The sequence below is a fragment of the Arachis hypogaea genome, chromosome 15 (assembly GCF_003086295.3).
Source record: "Arachis hypogaea cultivar Tifrunner chromosome 15, arahy.Tifrunner.gnm2.J5K5, whole genome shotgun sequence".
Taxonomy (NCBI): domain Eukaryota; kingdom Viridiplantae; phylum Streptophyta; class Magnoliopsida; order Fabales; family Fabaceae; genus Arachis; species Arachis hypogaea.
In genome coordinates this window covers 118,151,289-118,159,753 of record NC_092050.1, presented here as the reverse complement: position 1 = coordinate 118,159,753, position 8,465 = coordinate 118,151,289, and the positions used below count along the sequence as shown (strand labels likewise).

General features: G+C 34.3%; 1 non-coding gene across 1 annotated transcript; it reads right to left on the bottom strand.

The window, feature by feature from the left end:
- Positions 1-8,102: 8,102 nt before the first annotated feature.
- On the bottom strand, positions 8,103-8,210 carry LOC112753127 (small nucleolar RNA R71). The gene has a single exon (XR_003177525.1). It is a non-coding gene; the product is annotated as a small nucleolar RNA R71 (small nucleolar RNA).
- Positions 8,211-8,465: the final 255 nt, after the last annotated feature.

Sequence of the window (8,465 nt, the reverse complement as noted above, 5' to 3'; positions counted from 1 at the left end):
AATACCTTGGTGTCAATTTTAAACAGAAAACAAAAACAAAGAAAATGCTTAATCTAGACTTCTCACCCACTTAATCATTGTTGATCTAAATCAATCCCCGGCAATGGCGCCAAAAACTTGATGGGTAGAAATTTGATTTCCACACAAACTCACCGGCAAGTGTACCGGGTCGGATCAAGTAGTAATAACTCACAAGAGTGAGGTCGATCCCACAGGGATTGATGGATCAAACAACTTTAGTGGGTGATTACTTTAGTTAAGCTAACATTGGTAAATTGGGTGAATTTGAGTAACAGAAAGGAAATTGCAAGGAATTTAAAATGCAGAAGGTAAATTGCAGTAAAAGTAAAGTGCAGAATGTAAATTAGCTGAAGCTTAAATGACAAGAAAAGTAAAATTGCATCAGATCTAACTTGCAGGAAGTAATTGACAGAACCTTAAAGAACAAGGAATGTAAATTGCATCAAATGTAAATTAGCAGAATGTAGATTGGACAAAAGCTTAGAGAGCAAGAAAAGTAAATTGCAGCAAAATGTAAAGGGAGGCTGGGTGCTGGAAAGTTAGATGAAAGCAGTAGATCAAAGCTTAGAGCAATTGCAGAGGAATTAAATTGTGCAGGAAACGTAAATCAAGCTCAGTGTGAATGGAAAAGTGAAATTGCAGAAGAACAGAATTACAGATTTGCAGGAAAAGTAAATTTGGATCTCCACAATTTCAATTGTAAAGTTGCAGAAGGAAATTTTGCAGATGGAAAGAAAAAGATATTCAAATTTTATAAACCAAGCTGAACATCAGAAAAAGGAAAAGAGAACTAAGCTCTCTACCAGAGCTTTCTATCCTACTCCTAGTGCTCTCAAGCAGAGCCAGCCTCCTTAATGAAATGAAATTGATGCCTTTTTATAGGATTTTTCAAAAATGAAAATAAAATTGAAATTAAAAACAAATTACAAAATGAAATTCCCATTCTAGCTTCTCTGTGTCTTGTGCCTTTGAGTGATGTCCATGAGTTTTGCTTGCTTTGGGGCTTCAATGGGCTTGAATTAATTGAGTCAGATTGCACTTATGGTGGGCTCTTTTGGTTTGTGAAGAAATGGATCCAAAATGGCACTTGATTTGAAAATGAACCAAGGAGCTAGCTCTAGCGGAGCGCTCAGTGAGGAGAATGAACGTAGCGCTACTAGCTTCTTGTGTGCCTCCCTTCGAGCCTTGGTTGATCCTCCTTGTGCCAATTTTCTTTTGCCCATAGTGCTCAGTTGGAAGTTGCAACGTAGTGCTCCCTTGGTGTGAGGTTCCCTCTTCGAACCTTGGCTGTTTCACTCTGGGAGTGCCGCGCCTTATTTTTCTTTGTTGAGGCCACAAAAACGTTGAAATGTTTCAACGTAGCGCTCCTTTGGTTTGAGCGCTGGTGCCTTGTTTTTGAGCTTCCTTGTAGTGCTCAGTTGGGACATTCAACGTAGCACCCTTACTTAGTTAATGAACGCTTGCTCCTTGGCTTTGTAGCGCTCTCTTCATGTTTGAACGCAGCGCTGATGCCAATTGGCTTTAATAATGCCAATGCATTCATTCCTTTTCACTTGGCCTTGGCATTAATTAAATGATTCATGCATGCAAGCCTTATTAATTCCTAATGCCAATTACGTAGATTCATTCTTAATTGGCATTATCAATTTAAATTCATGCATGCTTTCATTTGCCTAATTTAATTAGTAATGCCATTTGCTTATCTTTAGCGTTCATTCCTTGGCATTATTAATTAAATGTTTCATGCATGCATAAGAATTAATAATCATATGCATGCTTTATTAATTCACTTAGCAATGTCGTTGCCACTTCATACATGCTTTCATTATTAATTCATGCATGCATAAGGCATTAATGCATGATAGTAAGGCCAAGGCTTCATGGTCATGGGCCACGCTTTTAAAAGCGTGGCCTAAAGTTTCAAAGCGTGCTCAAACTTCAAAGTGTGCCCCAATGTTCCTCTTTTCTTCTTTTTAGTTTATTTTGTGCTTTTTTTGTTTCTTTTTCTTCTTATTTCCTACAAAGTTTATAAAATAAAAAGATCAAAGAAATATACCATTTAAGCACAAAAGAATGCAATACTTAAGCATTAATCATCAATTTCTTGTATGAAAAAAGTATAGAAAAATATGACATGATGACATGTCATCAGGACGCGTCCGCGTGGTGGGGCTTGTGCGCCCAGCACAGTTCTAGCACCACACCAGCATAACTCTCTGGCCAAACACCTTTTATGCCGATTTTACTCATCCACGCATGCGCGTGCTTGACGCGTACGCGTGGAGTGCCAAAATCGCAAATGACGCGCACGCGTCATGGACGCGTATGCGTGAGCATGTATGTGCACGAGGCACATTTCCTGCGCCACTCCCGCTCAACTCTCTATTCACTTTTATTTTTTTCACGCATACACATATGACGCATACACGTCAGTGACGCTTGAGCGTCGTGTGCATTTTTTTTTTTGAATATCCGGTTCCTATTCTAAGATAGCTGCATGATCAGAACACACGTAAAACGAAAGAAAAACAATAAAAACTCAATAAAAATCAAATAAATAAGAAAATCACTACTATGAAAAATAACTAAGGATACGAAATTATCGGGTTGCCTCCCGACAAGCGCTTCTTTAATGTCACTAGCTTAACACTTGATTGTTAAATTTTCTTCCTCTTCTTCCAGTTGGTTAAAAGAAATGTCTTCAAGGGGAGAGAGGTGAAAATTTGTGCCCCCTGATATAAATTTCTCCCAACAAGCTTTCTTTTATTGTGATTAGCTTGATTCACTTTGCTTGTTGGTGTAGAGGTTGGATTTCTTTTCTGACCTTCTCTTTTTCGTGGATATTTTCTTCTGTTTCTTGGTCACAATCCCCTTTTCAGTGCTTTCCTTGGTTGCCTTCACTTCATTGATTTCAAACTTTGGGTGTTGTGTGAAGGTTAGAGTGTACTCTTCATCAAGAACTTCTTAAATTGGTGGTCCAATAAACTCACTCTCTATGCCACTCTCTGCTTTATTGGAGTGTAGATTCACATAATTGTTTTCATCCCTTACAACCTCCTTTGTTTGTGCATCTTCCTCCTTTGTTTTTGCATATTCCTTTTCTTCCATGTGTGAGGGTGGAAAATTCTCTAATTTATTGGAGTATAAACTCCTTTGATTGATTCCTCACTTTCTTCTATAGGATCTTGCATTATATCTCTTGGGAAGAAATTTGCTTGTTCCTCTTCCTGGAACTTGATGATCGACTGCACATGTTTCTTTACATTTTTGACACTCATCTTTATATCATGTATGAATTCTTTCATGAGAAGCTCAATATCTGATGGTACTTGATATGAACAAGGAGATGGTGGCTCTTGATATGAATAAGAAGGAGATGATGATTCTTGATAAGAGTAAAAAGATGATGGTTCTTGGTATGAATAGGGAGATAATGACTCTTGATATGGGTAGAAAGATGATGGTTCTTGATATGGATAGAGAGGTGGTGGTTCTTGGTATGAATATGAAGGTGGTGGTTCTTGATATGAATATGGAGATGGTGGTTCTTGATAGTTGGAACATGGAGCATTGAAGTTTCTTTGGTTTTGATTTTGCCAACCAAAATTCGGGTAGTTTCTCCATCCACAATCATATGAATCACTACTTGGATGGGAGTAGTAACCCATGTGATCTCTCTCCATTATTTTTCCTTAGCACAACACACCAAACAGAATTAAACGCACCATGTGGTAAACAGGAGGAACTTTAAACTCAATAATTAAAATAACTAGGAAGAGTAAAAGAACTAAGGGGACACCAAACTTGATTTCAGAAATTAAGAGAAAGGAAAAATTGAAATAAAATAAATCCAAATAAATTTTTTTTTCGAAAATACTAAAGCAAAGATTAAATAAAATTAAAATTAAAATGCCTAATCTAAGCAATCAAACAACTGTTTGTTGTTAATCACTATCAATCCCAGCAACGGCGCCAAAAACTTAGTGCAAAATTTACAACCACAAACTAACCGGCAAGTGCACCGGGTCGTATCAAGTAATACCTCAGGTGAGTGAGGGTCGATCCCATGAAGATTAATGGATCAAGCAACAATAATTGAGTGATAGGCTTATTCAAGCAAACAAAAAATAGTGTTTGAGAGTTCAAAAGACATTAAACAATATAAAGAATATTAAAGAAAGGCAAGTAAATAAGTTGGGAATAAAATATGGAGAAAGCAGTTAATGTTTCAGAGTTATCTATTTTTCCGGATTAACTTTTCTTACTAACTATTTTAATCATGTAGGATTAATTTATGGCAAACTATATGTGACTAGACCCTAATTCCTTGGACCTTTCTAGTCTCCTCTAATTTTTATCAACTGCCAATTCCTTGGTCAATTAATTCCAATTAGATGGTGAAGTTTAATTCCAGTTATCATGCCACAAAACTCTAATTACCCAAAAATAAAAGGATTATATGTCACGTATCCCGTTAAGTCCAGATAATTAGAAATTTAGGAAAAATTGTTTTCAAGCTATTGTTCAAGTAAAGAGCTTTTCCAAGTTATACAAGAACTCAAGTAGAAAGAGGGTCATACTTCCGTTTCACCCAAATTCATAAGATAAAGAACGAAAACAATTCCTAAATCGTAAATCCATACATGAATTAAAATAGAAAAAGCAATAAAATCAATCCATACAAATAGACAGAGCTCCTAACCTTAACAATGGAGGTTTAGTTACTCATGATTCAGAGAAGACAACTATGATTGTAAATTGGGATGAGGTGGAATGAAAAGTTAACTAATTGGAATCCCCCCTCAGGGAAGAAAAAGTTCTTCTTTTATATCTAATCCTAATAAATTTAAAATATAATTTCTAAAATTAAAATAATATCTTTTCCTAAAATAAGATTTGAATTTAAATCAGAATTAATTAAATAATCAGCAAGTCTTCAATTGATGGGTGAGGACCACTTGTTTCGTCCATTCTGCAGCTTCTAATATGTGTTTTCTGGGCTGAAAACTAGGTCAAAACAACCCAAAAATTGCCCCCAGCATTTTTTATGTTTTTTGTACGTGGCGCATGTCATGTGTATGCGTTAGTCACGCGTACGCATCAGTCACGCGTACGCGTCGATGTGCAACTTCAAATCACGCGTACGCATCAATCACATGCACGCGTCGCCATGGAAATCTTCAAATCACGCGCACGCATCAGATACGCGTACGCCTCGCTCCTCGTTGTTTTCTCCTTTAATTCTTGTGCTGCAAAAACTCCATCACATCCAGTCGAATGCTACCTAAAATAAACAAAATTTGCACAAGACTCAAAGTAGCATCCATAGTGGCTAAAAGATAATTAATTCTTTATTAAAATCAACAAATTAAATGCAAATTCACTAGAAAAAGATAGGCAAGATGCTCACGCATCAAAACACTAAACTTGAATTGTTGCTTGTCCTCAAGCAACGAAAACTAATATAGACATAGGATGTGAATTTGCATGAGAATGAGAGTTTGATTAAGCTCGTGTCTCTTCTTATAGTGGGGTTTACAACTGTAATCCTGAATAGTTTTGGCATCTAACTCTCCTTTGAATCAGAAGGATGTCACTGTCATTCGGAATTAGAATCCGGATAATATTATGAATTCTCTGATCTTTTGTAACTCAATTTAACCCTTGAACACATAAATTTTTCTTTGAGTCTTTTTTTTTTTGGTGCTTTGCACCTTGAGCCTAGCCGTGACTTTAAATGTTTTGTCTCAAGCTTTACTTGACACAGAAACACCACAAGCACTTAACTGGGAAACTCTCTTTAAGTTCTGATTTTCCTTTCAGTTACTCCCAGACAGTGGTGCTCAAAGCCTTTGGCATACTCTGTTAATTGCAATTGATCTCGACTCTAAATGTTTTGTCTCAAGGATTACTTGACACAAGAACACCACAAGCATGTGACTAGGGAAACAACTCTTTGAGCTTTTAATCATGTCTATATTTGTTATGCTAAAGCTTGGCTGGCCATTTGGCCATGTCTAATTCTTTAGGACCGAAGCTTTAGACTAACATTGCATGAATCCTGGAATTCTTATTAAAAATTTTGAATTTCTTTATTTTCTTTTTCCAAAATAATTTCGAAAAAAATACAAAAAATTTAATAAAATCATAAAAACCAAAAAATTTTATGTTTCTTGTTTGAGTCTTGTGTCAAATTTTAAATTTGGTGTCAAATGCATGTTTTTAATTTTTCTTAAATTTTCGAAAATTCATCATATGTTCTTTCTTGGTCTTCAAGTTGTTCTTGATGATTTTCTTTGTTTAATCTTGTGATTTTCTTGTTTTGTGTTTTTTGTTGTTTTTCATATGCATTTTCGAATTCATAGTGTCTAAACATTAAAAAAAGTTCTTAAGTTTGATATCTTGCATGTCTTTCTTTTCTTAAAAATTTTCAAAAATATGTTCTTGATGTTCATCATTATCTTCAAATTGTTCTTGGTGTTCATCTCGATATTCAAGGTGTTCTTGCATGCATTATTTATTTTGATCTTAAATTTTTATGTCATGTGTCATTTTGTTGTTTTTCTCTTTCTTCATTAATTAAAAAAAATAAAAAATAATATCTTTTCCTTATTTTACTCATAAATTTCGAAATTTTGGGTTGACTTAGTCAAAAATTTTTAAAATTTAGTTGTATCTTGTTAGTCAAGTCAAAATTTCAATTTAAAAATTCTATCTTTTCAAATCTTTTTCAAAATCAAATCTTTTTCATTTTTCTTTTCTGTTTTTTTGAAATTTTTTTTAAAAATTAATTTTCAAAATCTTTTTCTTAATTTTATTTCATATTTTCGAAATTATTGCTAACAATTAATGTTTTGTTTCATAAATTTCAAGTTTGTTACTTTCTTGTTAAGAAAGGTTCAATCTTTAATTTCTAGAATCATATCTTTTAATTTCTTGTTAGTCAAGTCATCAACTTTAATTTTAAAAATAAAATCTTTTTAATTTCTTTTTCAAAATAAATTTCAAACATTTCTTTTTCAAAATTTAATTTCAAAATCTTTTTCTAACTTCTTATCTTTTCAAAAATTTTATTTTCAAATCTTTTTCAACTAACTACTTGACTTGTTTGTTTTAATTTAAAAAAAAATACTATTTCTTATCTTTTTCAAAACCACCTAACTACTTTTCCACTTCTCATTTTTTCAAAAACAACTAGCCACTTTTTCAAAATTCTTTTTAATTAACTGATTGTTTTAAATTCTAATTTTATTTTATTTCTTTTAATATTTTCGAATACTAACCAATAATTAAAATAAAAAAAATATTTTTCTTTTCTTTTAATTAATATTCGAATACTCTCTCTCTCATCTCTTTCTATTTATTTTATTTATTTACTAACACTTCTCTTCTACTCATAATTCAAACTCTCTCTCTCTCTGTGTGTTCTAATTTCTTCTTCCTTCTTCATTCTATTCTTCTTTTTCTCTGACAGATAAAGGAATCTCTATACTGTGACATAGAGGATTTCTCTTCTTTTATGTTCTCTTCTTTTTCATATGAACAGGAACAGGGATAAAGACATTCTTGTTGAAGCTAACCCTAAACCCGAAAGGACTCTGAAGAGGAAGCTAAAAGAAGTTAAAGCACAACACTCTGGAGAGGAACTAACAGAAAATTTTGAAAAAGAAGCAGATATGGCAGCCGAACCCAACAATAATGCTAGAGATGCAAGGAAGATGCTTGGTGACTTTACTGCACCAACTTCCAACTTCTATAGAAGAAGCATCTCAATTCCTGCAATTGGAGCAAACAACTTTGAGCTTAAGCCTCAATTAGTTTCTCTAATGCTGCAGAATTGCAAGTTTCATGGACTTTCATTGGAAGATCCTCATCAGTTCTTAGCTGAATTCTTGCAAATCTGTGACACTGTTAAGACTAATGGGGTTGATCCTGAGGTCTACAGACTTATGTTTTTCCCCTTTGCTATAAGAGACAGAGCTAGGATATGGTTGGACTCACAACCTAAAGAAAGCCTGAACTCTTGAGGAAAGTTGGTCAATGCTTTATTGGCCAAATTCTTTCCACCTCGACAGATGAGTAAGCTTAGAGTGAAAGTCAAAACCTTCAGACAAAAGGAAGGTGAATCCTTCTATGAAGCTTGGGAAAGATACAAGCAATTGATTAGAAGGTGTCCTTCTGACATGCTTTCAGAATGGAGCATCTTATGTATATTCTATGATGGTCTATCTGAATTGTCCAAGATGTCATTAGACCACTCTGCTGGTGGATCTCTTCATCTGAAGAAAACACCTGCAGAAGCCCAGGAACTCATTGAGATGGTTGCAAATAACCAGTTCATGTACACTTCTGAAAGAAACCCTGTGAATAATGGGATGACTCAAAAGAAAGGAGTTCTTGAGATTGATACTCTGAATGCCATATTGGCTCAAAATAAAATATTG